This window comes from Gossypium hirsutum, chromosome D09, assembly GCF_007990345.1.
Source record: "Gossypium hirsutum isolate 1008001.06 chromosome D09, Gossypium_hirsutum_v2.1, whole genome shotgun sequence".
NCBI lineage: Eukaryota > Viridiplantae > Streptophyta > Magnoliopsida > Malvales > Malvaceae > Gossypium > Gossypium hirsutum.
Window position 1 is genome coordinate 6935502 of NC_053445.1, and position 15920 is coordinate 6951421.

Below are 15920 nucleotides of genomic sequence, written 5' to 3' on the forward strand. Positions count from 1 at the left end.
TGCCTCGTAACCCTAATTCGGCGACGGAGACGGGTTAGGGGTGTTACATTTTATTGGTATCAGAGCTACGGTTTAGTCGATTCTTGGACTAACGTAGCATGTATGAGTCTAGCTATACATGCCATAATTTTATATCGAGATAGTGTGATGACTGCTGACGTCTAAAAATGTGTTTTCGTATAGTAATGGATCCCGATCGAGCCGTAGCCGATGATGTTGAGAGTATAGCGCCTGCTCCCGCACAAGGGACAGAGCCGGTAGATTCTCGACCGACCTCGAGTAACCAGGAGGGAGAGGCTAAACAAGCCTTCTATCAAATGATGAATGACTGGTTTACTCAATATGTCTGAACTAATCCGGTTGCACAACAACCTCCACCCCCGACTAATCCACCTTCGATTCCTGTTATACCTCAAGTAAGTGATCCGATGAGATTACTTAAGCCTCCTGTTGACAAAATTCGAAAACACGGGGCCGAAGAGTTCAAAGCTACTGATGATGATGATGTTGAGCGAGCTGAATTCTGGCTTGATAATACTATTCGAGTGTTTGATGAGTTATCTTGCACCTCTGATGAGTGGTGCTTGAAATGTGCCATATCTTTGCTACGGGACACTGTATATCACTGGTGGAATACACTAGTATCGGTGGTTCCGAAAGAGCGAGTGACCTGGGAATTCTTTCAGATTGAGTTCCGTAAGAAATACATCAGCCAGAGATTCATTGATCAGAAACGTAAGCAATTTCTTGAATTGAAACAGGGTCGTATGACAGTGACAGAATATGAGCGGAAATTTGTGAGACTCAGTAGATATGCTCGAGAATGTATTTCGACTGAAGCTATCATGTGTAAAAGATTTGAAGATGGGCTGAATGAAGATATTAAACTGTTAGTTGGTATACTTGAGATAAAAGAGTTCGTAGTACTTGTTGAACGAGCTTGTAAAGCTGAGGAACTCGGAAAAGAGAAGAGGAAAGCTGACTATGAAGCTCGAGATTCTCGTAAAAGATCATTCAGTAAATCATTTCAGTCGACCTCAAGGAAATCCAGAGAGGATCATAGCCGATCTAAAGCTACTGCAGGGTTTCCTAAGTATGATCGAGATCGACCCCCTGTGAGTTCACGAGCTACTTCAGTTGCTAGCGTTGGTAGTGTTCGACAAAATAGATCAGAGTGCAAGCATTGTGGAAAATGGCATCCTGGAGATTGCAGATTACATGATCGGTCTTGCTTTAAGTGCGGTTCAAAGGATCATTTCATTCGAGAGTGTCCGATGGTAGCTGAGCAAAACACTGTGCAGAATACCAGATCGAGTAATGTGCGAGTACGAGATAGACCGCCGAGGCAATTGAGTAATGTAAGTGGTAGTCAGAGAGGAACAAAGGACACGGCAGTTCGATCTGAGGCTCGTGCACCTGCCAGAGCATATGCCATCCGTGCTCGGGAGGAAGCTTCTTCTCCAGATGTTATTACTGGTACTTTCACTCTTTATGATACTAATGTTATTGCATTGATTGATCCTGGTTCGACTCATTCTTATGTGTGTGAGACTTTAGCATTCAGTAAGACTTTGCCTGTTGAGTCTACTGAGTTTGTAATTAAAGTATCGAACCCCCTAGGCCGGTGTGTTTTGGTTGACAAAGTGTGCAAGAATTGTCCGTTGATGATTCGAGATTTATGTTTTCCGGCTGATTTGATGTTGTTACCATTCGACGAGTTTGATATAATTCTGGGTATGGATTGGTTAACTCTGCATGATGCTATAGTAAACTGCAAACAGTAAACTATTGATCTACGGTGTCAGAATGATGAGATTATTCGGATTGAATCTAATGATCTGAATGGTTTACCAGCAATAATATCCTCGATGTCGGCTCAGAAGTATGTGAGAAAAGGTTGTGAAGCTTACCTTGCATTTGTTCTTGATAGTAAAGTGACCGAAAAGAAGATTGAATCTATGCCAGTAGTGTGTGAGTATTCAGACGTGTTTCCTGAAGAATTACCGGGTTTGCCACCTATTCGAGAGGTAGAGTTTGGTATTGAGTTAGTACCAGGGACGACTCCAATCTCGATAGCTCCGTACCGTATGGCACCGACCGAATTAAAAGAATTGAAAGTACAGTTGCAAGAGTTGACTGATAAAGGTTTTACACGACCGAGTTTCTCTCCTTGGGGTGCACCAGTTCTATTTGTGAGAAAGAAAGACGGAACGATGAGAATGTGCATTGATTACCGACAACTCAATAAGGTGACTTTAAAGAATAAGTATCCGTTACCACGGATTGATGATTTGTTCGATCAGTTGAAAGGGGCTACTGTGTTTTCGAAGATAGATCTGAGATCAGGCTATTATCAGTTGCGAGTTAAAGACTCTGATGTGCCAAAGACTGCTTTCCGAACGAGGTACGGACATTATGAGTTTCTTGTTATGCCTTTCGGACTTACTAATGCACCTGCTATTTTCATGGATTTGATGAATCGGATCTTTAGGAAGTATCTAGATCAGTTTGTGGTAGTATTTATTGATGACATTTTGATCTACTCTCGTGATGAAAATGAGCATGCCAAACATCTGAGACTTGTGTTACAAACTTTGCGAGATAAGCAGTTGTATGCAAAGTTTAGTAAATGTGAGTTCTGGTTACGTGAAGTCAGTTTTCTGGGCCATGTTGTATCAGCATCGGGTATTCGGGTTGATCCGAGTAAAATTTTAGCTATACTTGATTGGAATTCTCCGAGGAATGTTTCGGAAGTTCGAAGCTTTCTGGGGCTTGTTGGCTATTATAGACGTTTTGTGAAAGGGTTCTCTATGATTGCGACCCCGATGACAAAGCTACTACAAAAAGACGTTAAGTTTGAGTGGTCAGAAAAGTGTCAGAAAAGCTTTGATCAGTTGAAAGTTCTTTTGACCGAAGCTCCAGTCCTAGTTCAACACCGAATCGGGTAAAGAGTTTGTTATCTATAGTGATACATCTTTAAACGGTTTGGGCCGTGTTTTGATGCAGGAAGGCAAAGTTGTAGCCTATGCCTCGAGACAGTTAAAGCCGCATGAAAAGAACTATCCGACGCATGATCTGGAATTGGCCGCTATTGTATTTGCGTTAAAAATATGGCGTCACTATCTGTTTGGCGAAAGATGTCATGTTTATTCCGATCACAAAAGCCTGAAACATTTGATGACTCAGAAAGATCTGAATTTGAGACAGCGTCGATGGTTAGAATTGCTGAAAGATTACGAGCTTGTGATTGACTATCATCCGGGAAAGGCTAATGTTGTTGCTGATGCCCTAAGTCAAAATCACTGTTTGCTTTGAGTGCAATGAACGCACATATGGTTATGTCTGATGATGGTGCGATAGTAGCTGAGTTGAAAGCAAAACCGTTATTTGTTCAACAGATTTGTGAAGCCCAGAAGGTCGATAATGATTTACTTGCAAAACGAGCTCGGTGTGACTTAAATGTTGATTCAGAATTTCTAGTTGATGCTGAGGATTTTTTGAGATTCAGAAATCGATTATGTGTTTCGAGAAATTCAAAGTTAAAACAAATGATTTTGAATGAAGCTCATAATAGCCGATTTTCTGTTCATCTGGGAAGTACAAAAATGTATAACGATCTGAAACAACACTATTGGTGGCATGGTATGAAATGAGACATTTCTGACTTTGTTTCGAAATGTTTAATTTGTCAGCAAGTTAAAGCCGAGCATCAGGTACCATCTGGGTTGCTTCAGCCGATCATGATACCTGAATGGAAATGGGACAGAGTTACGATGGATTTTGTATCCGGTTTACTGTTAACACCCAGCAAGAAAGATGCAATTTGGGTTGTTGTTGATAGATTAACAAAATCGGCTCACTTTGTTCTGGTTCGTATTGATTATTCACTTGATAAACTTGCTGAATTGTACATTTCTCAGATTGTGAGATTGCACGGAGTGCCTATTTCTATTATTTCGGACAGAGACCCGAGATTTACATCGCGGTTTTAGAAGAAATTACAAGATGTTTTAGGTACGAAACTACATTTTAGCACAGCTTTTCATCCGCAGACAGATGGTCAATCTAAACGAATCATTCAGATACTTGAGGATATGTTGAGATGTTGCATTCTCGAGTTTGAAGGTACGTGGGAACGATACTTACCTTTGATTGAATTTGCTTATAATAATAGCTTTCAATCTAGTATCAAAATGGCACCTTATGAGGCTTTGTACGGTCGTAAATGTCGTACACCACTGTATTGGACCGAGCTCAGTGAAAATAAGATACACGGGGTTGATTTGATTAAAGAGACCGAACAGAAAGTGAAAGTGATTCGGGACAGTCTGAAATCAGCATCGGATCGTTAGAAATCTTATGCGGATTTGAAAAGAAAGGATATAGAATTTCAGATCGGGGATAAAATGTTTTTAAAAGTCTCACCGTGGAAGAAAATACTCAGATTCGGTCATAAAGGCAAATTGAGTCCGAGATTCATTGGACCGTATGAGATTACAGAGCGAGTTGGACCGGTTGCCTACAGATTGATGTTACCGCCTGAGTTAGAAAAGATTCATTACGTATTCCATGTTTCGATGCTCCGTAGATACCGATCTGATCCTTCACATGTGATTAGTCCGACGGAGATTGAAATTAACTCTGATATGACATATGAGGAAGAACCGAATAGCATCCTGGCTCGTGAGATCAAAGAATTACGAAATAAGAAAATTCCGTTAGTTAAAGTATTGTGGCATAAACATGGGGTTGAAGAAGCAACTTGGGAGTCAGAAGATACAATGAAAGAGCGTTATCCAAACCTATTCACCGGTAAGATTTTCGGGGACGAAAATCCCTAAGGGGGGAGAGTTGTAACAACCCGGTTTTGACTCTAATCGGACATAGTGGTTTCGGGACCACAAGTCCGAGTCAAAAAAATATTTTAATATTATTTTGTGTGTTTATTATGTGTGAATTTAATTGTGTGAAATTTTCGTGTTTTAATTTTGTCATTTGAGTGTCCGATTAAATAAAAGGATTAAATCGCTTAAAATAAAAATTTAGAGGTTAAATCTAAAGTACCTAATTGTTGTTGTCTTTTTAAAATGGGGGATTAATGATGCAATTAGACTAAAACATAGATAGTGGGTGGCAAAGGACTAATATAACCTTATTATATATGTTTTGTTTATTAATTATTAAAGGTTAAATAAGTAAATTAATAAATAATGTATAGTATAATAAAACAAAACATAAAACAAGCCATTATCATCTCTTTTGTTGGCCGAATGTTGCAAAGAAAGAAAACATCCATGGCATTTAGGGTTTCGGCACTTTACTAGCTTGATTAAGGTATGAAATTGTTTCGGTTTTTGATAATTTTTACGTTTTTGAGATCGTTGCTTTGAATACTTCGAAACCCATGTATTAATTTTGTGAATTGTTGATGATTTTGAAATGTGCCATTGATGAATGTTTGAGTTTTGTCATGTTTGTTGATGAAATATGAAATATATGTATTAGATTAACATGTTTTGTCTTTAAATTTTTAGTGAATTTGTGTAATTAGAGTTAAATTGTGAAAATAAATTTTTGAAGGACTAAAATATGAAATAAATGCAATGTGTGGACTTGTATGAGAACCATGAATATTCGGCTCTTGTGTGGTATGGGCAAATTTTGTGTATTTTGTGTTTTGTGCAAAAAGGACTAAATTGCAAAAAGTGAAAAATGTTAGGGGCAAAATGGTAATTTTCACATTTATGTATTTTTGGACTTAATTGAATGTTTTTATGAATAAAAAGGTTAAATTTGATTATGTTTAGATCAAGAAACGAAGAAAACGAATTTGGATCGGGGAAAAACGAAAGTAATCGAATAGTCGATCGTGTCTGCTGATATCCGAGGTAAGTCTATTAGCAACTAAAAATTATTAAGTTAATATTTATACATGCATATTAATTGTATTTTATGTTAAGTTATAATTGAAAGTATATTAGTTGAATAAATTTTGAAGTGTAGATTTTATATATATATAATAATCGAATATACAAGTATGATCTTGTATAAATTCATGGTTTGAAATGAAGATATGAAATGTAATCAAGAATAGGTGATGTTCGAATAAGCATGAATATATATATATAAATTTCTTTTCTTGAAATTAGGTAAGAGAGTTATATATATATACATAAGATAGATCAAATTTATATATGTGATACATGATTAAGTCTTGAATTTAGACAAAGATATGTATATATATATTATGTATAATACTCGAATATATATATACGTATATACAAGTATAAACTCTTGGATTGGATTAAAAATATGTAACTTATAATTGTATATGTATAGTTTCGAATAGGTATATACATATATATATGTGAGTTATAATTTATTTGTATATGCTGTACTCGAATGAGCATGTTTACATATATATATATATATATGTCATTTTATTGAATTTAATTAGGACATTTATATAAGCTTATATGAAGTTTCGATTATGTATGTATGTTCATGTAAAAGTTCTTAAATGGAAGTGAATATATGAATTTATCAATTTGGATCATTATAAAGTGATCGAATGTAATACAGACTTTACGTCTAGCAGGCTTGATGCCGATGAAATAATTCAGACTTTACGTCTAGCAGGCTTAATGCCGGTGATACATTTCGGACTATAGGTCTAGTAGGCTAAAAGCCGGTGTACTGAATCAGGTTTTAAAACCTAGCAGGCTAAGTGCCGGTGAATCTATTTAAATTATGTGAAAATATGAAATTGTTATATCTATGATTTTGGTTATATGAAATCGATGAATACTTAGACATTAGGTTTTTATATGCTTGGTGAGTATACATCTACATTCCGGTTTTGCTTTGGTTAAACATAATTGTATGCATTTGGTGGATACAAATAATAAAGGCATATGTACATTAGGTATATACGGTTGTTAAATACATATAAGTCGAGCCTATGTGTTTGATAATTATTTATGTATGCAATTGGGATATATATATATAAATGTACTCATTTAAATGTATATGATGAATATGTATATATATATTCGAATGTATGTATTAGCTATGTATTCGAATATGTATATATATATTCGAATGTAGGTATTAGCTATGTATTTAGGTATAAATTCAAATGAGTCTATATATATATATAAACGAATATAATAGGTGATTGGTATATATGAGTATGATCAATTTTATGCACATGATAAGTACATATGTGAATTCGAAAGTGTGCAAGTAATAAAGTGTATATACATTCGGTTTTAATTGTTGATAATTATGTATGCATTTGTCTATAAGTAATTGTTAATATATATATATATATATATTTGTTGTTATGCTATAGACTTACTAAGCTATAAAAGCTTACTTTGTTTGTTTTCGTCCATTTGATTTTATAGATTTTGGAGACGCGTTATGAGCTCGGGGATCATCAGCATAGTCCATCACACTATCGACTTCTTTTGGTATTTTGTTAAATATTTGAACTTAATCTTATGGCATGTATAGGTTTGAGTACGATGTTAATTACATTTTGATTGTAAATTATAATAGCTATGCGAAAGTAATTAAATTTTCATGTTGTGATCAGTTTGGTTTTAGAAATGATTGTGTTTGTTCGGTAATGCCTCGTAACCCTAATTCTGCGACGGTGACGGGTTAGGGGTGTTACAGGCACAACATTCTAATTTCCTCAAAAATGAATTAGTCCAACTCGTGTAATAAAAATTTAAAAGAATATTCATTTGTTTAAGATTTAAGAAATCGTGGCCCAATACGTTAGGGCACAATTTCTCAAAATCTCAAATTTGAAATATTTCCTTTATTATTATTTTTTCAAAAAATCTTTGTCTCGAGAAATCAATACGTCACATCCAATACGTTAGGATACAACATATTTAACTCCCCAACAACAAGCTTTTTATTTTATATATTTTTATTAATGAGCAACCCTCGATCGTTGGATTTAACGAAGAAAATCAGAACCCAATACGTTAGGGCTCAATTTCCTTGAAAATCCTAAATACGAGTATTATCTCAATTTTGAAAATTTTAAAATCGAAAAAAATGATGTGATGCTACATTAAATATAAAATGTAATAATAAATACAACAATGGCATAGAAATAAACGAAATTAATGTACATAAACAACGACATGTAAAATATCAAATGAATATAAATGAAAACATAAATCAATAAGCAAATGAAGGAAATAAACAAAAAAATATAAAGAGAAAAAGGTACAAATATATATACGTGTGAAATTATGAAGAATAAAAGACATAAAGATAATTTACTAATAAAATTTTGGGTTATAAAACTTATATATATATAATACATAATGCATTTATGAAAACAAGAAAAATATAAATATATACATGTAAAATATATTCATGCATTTACAAAAAAATGAAATATATAAGTATAATATAAAAACATGGAAAATATTTATAATAAGCTTTGAATGGAGTATAAATATATGTGTATATATTACAAAAATGTATAAACATATAAAAATCATAGAATATGGGCAAACGTATAAATATTATGAAATATAAATGTGTATATATATATGTATAAAAAACTATGAAAATAAAATAAAATAATAATAAAGTATGTATATAATATGTATATATATTAAAACGTTTATAATATATATGTATATATATTAACATGCATATGCGCACATATATGTAGGTATAATAATAAAATATAATATAATAATAAAAATAATAATAACAAAATTAATAAAATAGACTAAAAACCTAAAATGAAATATTAAGGATTAAATTGAAAATCAACATAATTTAAAAAAAAATGAATGGCCCAATTAAAAGGCATGAATAACTCATAGGGCTCGAATGGGAAAATATCTCCATCCTTTGAAACGCGTCACTTTATTAGGGCTAAATAAAATAAATAAATAAAATTCGCAGTGGTACCTTCTCCCTTTTTTAAAATTGTAAATAAGTAAAAAATAATCGAAAAAGAAAAAAACAGTAAGCCACCTTTAAAAAACTGCCAATCGTTCTCCCTTTTTTATTGATTCTTTTTTTCTATAATGAAGGGATAGGCCTCTATTTATAGCTGAGCCTCCCCAAATCCAACGGTACAGATCAATTACACAATGACGAAGATTAAAGGGTATCTACAAATTAAATCTCTAAGATTACAAAATCATATCTTCTAAGATTACATATCATATCTAAGATTGCATATATCATATCTAAGATTGCATATATCATATATAAGATTGCATATCATATCTAAGATTGCATATCCTCGAAGGTTATGTTTCCATATGTGAGTCTGGGCTAAAATTGGGTATTACAGCTGCCCCTCTTTGCTCGTTGTTGTGTAACAGGAGCGGAGCAAAGATTTTAGAAATGGCCAATTTTTGCCCGGTCACGCTGGATCTTGGTGCTCTTCTTCTTCAAGCAGCCACATCCATCCTACTGCATCTTCAGAGGTATAGGAATTGGTGTCTCGATCTACTCCACCGCAACGTCGGAGAGATAGGATTGGTAGCTTCGACTTGATCTGCTGCAACTTAAAGATGAATTTGATGCGATCTGCTCTACTGTAATTTCAGAGAGATAAGATCCATCATTCTAATCCACTACGCTACAACTTTAGGGAGATAGGATTTATTTATTTAGTCTGCTCCACTGTAACTTTAGGGAGATAAGACTAGATGCGTTCTGCTCTCTGCAACTTCAGATAGATAAGATCCAAGGTTTTAATCCGCTTCACTGCAACTTCAGGGAGATAAGATTATCGGCTTTAATCTGCTCCACTGCAACTTCAGGGAGATAAAATTTGCCATCTGCAATGTTAGGGAAACAAGATTCGTCGTCGTAGTTTCAATCTGTTCCATTACACCGCCAGGGAAGTAAGATTCGCCGTTGCGGTTTCAATCTGCTCCACTGTAATGCCAAAGAGATAAGATTCGCTGCCCACAGCTTCAATCCGTTCCACTTCAGCTAATTCAAGCCTTAACGCCAAGGAGATAAGATTCGCCGTCGTGATTTCAATCTGCTCCGCTACAATGCCAGAGAAATAATATTCGCCGTTGTGGCTTCAATCTTTTCCATTGCAACATCAAGGCGATAAGACTGATATCTTCGATCTGCTTCACTGTCAGTACAGGAAGGCAATATCTGCTATTTTCAACCTACTCCACTGTTGCTCAAGGAGATAGGATTCACAATCTTTAACATATTCCACTACTGTCCAGGGAGATAGGGTTGGGGTCATCTATCTGCTTCACTATCGGTGCAGGAAGGCAAGATCTGTTATTTTTAACCTGCTCCGCTGCAACCCAGGAAGGCAAGGCTGGTGTCTTCGATCTACTTCACTGTTGGTGCAGGAAGGCAAGATCTGTTATTTTTAACCTGCTCCGCTGCAACCCAGGGAGGCAAGGCTGGTGTCTTCGATTTGCTTCGCTGTCGGTGCAGGAAGGAAAGATCTGCTATTTTTAACCTGCTCCGCTGTAACCCAAGAAGGCAAGACTGGTGTCTTTGATCTGCTTCGCTGTCGGTGCAGGAAGGCAAGATCTGCTATTTTTAACCTGCTCCGCTGTAACCCAGGGAGGCAAGGTTGGTGTCTTTGATCTGCTTTGCTGTCGGTGCAGGAAGGCAAGATTTGCTATTTTTAACCTGCTCCGCTACAACCCAGGGAGGCAAGGCTAGTGTCTTCGATCTGCTTCGCTGTCGGTGCAGGAAGGCAAGATCTGTTATTTTTAACCTGTTTCGCTACAACCCAGAGGACAAGGTTGGTGTCTTCGATCTGCTTTGCTGTCGGTGCAGGAAGACAAGATCTGTTATCTTCACTGATCTGCTCTCTAGGGAACATGACCTGTATAATGAACCTAATTATGCCTAATGATTAGGATGGCATAAAATGAATCAAATGCTCCTAACTAGACATGTGTGAATGGTGTTTCCACGAATGCATAATTTTTAATATTTTTTTTCGAGAATGATCTCACTTAGGTTGTCATTGTTCGAAGTTTATTAAGGCTTTAACACTGATGTGCTACAACGCCTTCTTGCTTGGTTGGCTTTTTTGAAGAAACATTTAGTCACGTTGCCCCCCACTGTAAACCTCAAAGTTCAATCCATTGGAGCGCAAAATTTGTAACATCATTCTCCCACTGTAACCCAAAGGTAGGAATATATGGCTTTTTCTCGATCCTCTCCTATCACAATTCAAGGATACAGGATCTAAATCTTTCTGGTCCCTTACATCACTCCCAAGGTATCGTACCAAAGGCTCATACATAAATGAAGGCTTTCTTCTCCGAGGAAACCTCTTCTTACTGTCTGGTGATCATTGTTTACTTGTTTATTTAAGATTTGTCATTTTGTTCAATCAATGTTTTTAACAACAAAATCCAAAGAGAAAGTCCTAATTTAGACTCTTCCTTTTCAGATTTCCAACCTTTAAACATTGTGCGTTCTAAACAATAGTCCTGTTTAAGGTTTCTGTATTATTTAGAAACTTCTAGAGTAATATGTCAAACTTCCCTTTTGAAAGTTTTATTAGTCCATTAATCATTATTCCAATGCAACATGCTTGCAAAAAGGGTATAACAATGGATGAGAATACAATTGGTTCTGAGCATAACTCAAAAGGAATAGATTATCAAAAAATAGTAAATAAGGATAACAAAGAAATTGATTGAGAATGTGTATCTTGGGAAAGAATGAAGTATTCCAAGAACAAAAAATTCAATATAAATAGTATAAAAATTGGGTGCCCCAGATATCGCAGCTTGAGCTTCTCTGTACAAACTTTCTGAAGACCATTCTGAGTTTGACATGTGTTTAGGAGATCTACAGTACTTCGTCGATGTCCCAAGATGTCGCCTACCCTTTCTTGTTGATTCAGGTATAGCAAGATCACAACATGCCTCAATCTGATCAAAATTTGAGCTGCTCTGATCACCTCATGTCCCATTCTGATCAAAATTTGAGCCGCCCTTTTCGGCTTTTTAACTTAAATCCCCTTTGGTCTCAATACATCCTCTGCAGATTTTTACCTTGGCCTCTCATTTTTCTTTTCTTTTTTTTTGAAATTTTTTTTGATTGAATCTGAACTCATAGGATTAGGCATGTCCTTATTATCCCTTCTGATAAAAATTAACGCTTTTTCAGATAAGGCCTTCTACATAAGGTCCTTCCCAGCTTGGGATAAAGTTCTTTTTGTATGGGAAGGATCTTCTTCAATACCAGGTCCCTCTTAAAGAATTCTCTAGGGCGGACCTTTTTTGTGAGCTCGTATCATTTGCTTTTGGCGCATTTGACCATAATGGATAACTTTGAACATTCCTCTTCAATCGGAATTGGATCCAAAAACTCAGAGAGAAAGAATCTTGTCTTCAATAGGCAAAACCGCGATGGGCCCAAGAGAAAGGCATTGCCCCGGTAGAGTTTTTTTTTGCGCCATCTTTTTTTTGGGCAATATGGCATTAATCGTGAACAGACTGCAAACTTTTACTGTTGTTCAAATTTAGTACATTGTCAGATATGATCCTTTTAGGGTTCCATACTGACATATGATTCTTCACGAATTTACTAACTATCGACTTTGTGACATTGGCATATGAAGCAGCTTCCACCCATTTAGTAAAGTAATTGATGACCACAAAGATGAATCGATGACTGTCAGATTCTTTTGGCGAGATCGACCAAATGACCTTCATGCCCCATATAAGGAGAAGTCATGTATCCCAATGATTATTTTTAGGGTAAGATCCGTTTCTCAAATTGTTCTACCATCCTTAACAAGTCTGGAAATAGGCTACAATCTATGTCATCTTCAAAGTCCTGAGATCCCTCTAAACACATGTTTCGCTCAAAAGGAGAGTCTGTAGCAGCGTCACTCATGTCGTTGATATCTAGGGACCTATTGTAGGTACAAAAGATTATACAAAGAATGTATAAATTTAAGAATCTGTACAGTATGATTATGAATGAAAGATTTATTTGGAAGATAATCCAATAGAATGAAAGAATAAAAAATAATTATTCGTAAAGAATGAAAGAATATTGGCTCAAAAACGATCGCAAAGATGCAATTCATTAAAATAATAGCGTTCAGACATTAGCCTATTTCACAAATGAGTTCTTATTACCTCTAGGCTAAAAGCAACAAGTGTGTTCTGATTATTACTCTAAGTAAGCTCTAAATACTACAGGGATTTCTTCTGCAGTCCGATTATTCAGAACACTCCCAAGTTTATAAGGGTAGATGTCTAATAAGGTCCCTTTTCAGTTGTCTTCATGTATGACATTGATGTGAACGTTTTTTTTAACTCCTTCATTTTTTATTGTCCATCATATTTTGTTGGACCTTAGCTAATGCTCTTACAGCAGTAGCTGGTCCTACCTCTCCCTTTAGAGTTGTTCAGGTCTTTCCAATCTTTGGTCCATTACTTTGTTTTTTCCTCGTGTACCGATATTCTAGGATAACTGCCAAAATTTTAGAGTCATTTTGTGAGATTTAATGAATATGATGCAATGCAAAGTTAATGCAATGAATGCCATGAATGCAGAAAAAGAGAGGCGTTGATTCTGATTCAATTCTATTAGAACAACTTTTCTAGAAAACAAATCTCTTTACATAAAATGAATATTTATACGGCCTTTCCCTCATACTCCAGGTGAAAACATCAATCCCTTTCTTCATATCCGGATGTTAAAATATCGTAAACTTTCCAAAAAAGGTCTCTTCTATTTCCTTTATGTTTGATCCGGGCCGCGAATTGTTGCTCATTCATCCTCGTAATGCTCATTGGCTTCTCTTTAAAAGGTTGGGAGGTTGACGACTCTCGAACAATCTTTATCAACTTGAATCCTCGGGCAACGAAGCAAAGTTGCGTAGTCATCCCTTAGACCATAATCTTAGTTGCGTAGTCATCCCTTAGACCATAATCTTTCTCTCGTTACGTTTTCTCGGACTATATTTGGACGACCGTATTATCTCCCACATTATCAATAAATCCATTTTCTTATGACAAGCTCTCTATTTAGATACTGAACGTGAATCAACACCTCTTTTCTATGATGAAAATGCAATGCAATCACAACCATAACAAAACGAAACAGGTTAGTGCAAAACAAAAGCAAGCAAGAAAGAAACAAATTGAGCATCTACTCGGGAAACCACTAGGGTTTGGTGTAATTATTCCTAAGGTGGGCAACTAGGGTTCACTATATGTAGTTTGGCTCTAAGGTAGGGGTACCTGAACTAGCAGATTCCTCGATCCTCACCCATTATAGGCTCATACGGACCAAGTTCAGTTCAGGGGAATACATTTCCCTATGGCTGCACGGAGATGAAAATCTCACGAAGACATAGGTACGGATGTATCCCGAAAGCAATCCGCTATCCTGCACGGAGGTGAAGACCTCACGAAGGAAATAGCTTCTCACTCCCACTTAAAAGGATATAATCGAGTGGTTATGTAATGCAATATGCAGAAACATCAAATTTCAAACCAGTAAAGTAATTACAAACCGAAGTAATTATAATCGTAACAAAAATGAACAAAATACAACAAAATGATCGTAAATTTAAACCAAGTTTTCGGGTGACCTCTAGGCATTCGGTGTGATTCTACTTAGGGTAGGCTCCTAAGGCTCATTATATGCGGTTCGGTTCTAAAGTAAGGGTACCCGAACCAGCAAATTCCTCGATCTTCACCCATTATAGGCTCATATAGATCAAGTTCAGTTCAGGGGAACACATTTTCCTTATGACCATACGGAGATGATAATCTGACGAAGGCATAGGTACCGATGTATTCCGAAAGTGATCCACTATCCTATACGGAGGTGAAAACCTCACGAAGGAATAGTTTCTCACTCCCACTTAAAAGGGTAAAATCATTCAACTCATGTAATGTATAATACAAAGATCAATTAAGCAAGAAAATAATGAATGCAAAAGGATCTCATGAATTTTAAAAAAAAAATATTTTCTAGACCATAAGACAAAAATTAATCAACTTTGTGGCTCGACTCTCTTATTTTTTTAAAAAGTCCCCAGTGGAGTCGTAAAGCTGTCGAAACCATTTTTTCTTTTTGGAAAAAAACAAAAATTAATTGTCGACTTTAAAAAAACAAAAATTGGGAGTCGTCACCAATCTTTTATTAAGGTGTGATTGGATCACCTAAAAAAACGGCTTTGGTCTACAAGTTTTAGAAAAACGAATCCGGGAGTCAGTTACGTACGAGGAAGGATTAGCACTCTCGTAATGCCCAAAATTGGTACCTAGTTAATTAATTAGTGTCTTAATGTCAAAAATTTGAAAAATATAATCCTTAGCTAAAACTTAAAAACGTTACTTATTAAGACCCTTATCATTTCAGAGAAAGAAAATGTCACATCCAATGCGTTATGGCACAACATTCTAATTTCCTCAAAAATGAATTAGTCTAAAACTCGTGTAATAAAAATTTAAAAGAATATTCATTTGTTTAAGATTTAAGAAATCGCGGCCCAATACGTTAGGGCACAATTCCTCAAAATCTCAAACTTGAAATATTTCCTTTATTATTATTTTTTCAAAAAATCTTTGTCTCGAGAAATCAATACGTCACATCCAATACGTTAGGATACAACATATTTAACTCCCCAACAACAAGCTTTTTATTTTATATATTTTTTATTAATGAGCAACCCTCGATCGTTATATTTAACGAAGAAAATCGGAACCCAATACGTTAGGGCTCAATTTCCTTGAAAATCCTAAATACGAGTGTTATCTCAATTTTGAAAATTTTAAAATCGAAAAAAAATGATGTGATGCTACATTAAATATAAAATGTAATAATAAATACAACAATGGCATAGAAATAAACGAAATTAATGTACATAAACAACAACATATAAAATATCAAAT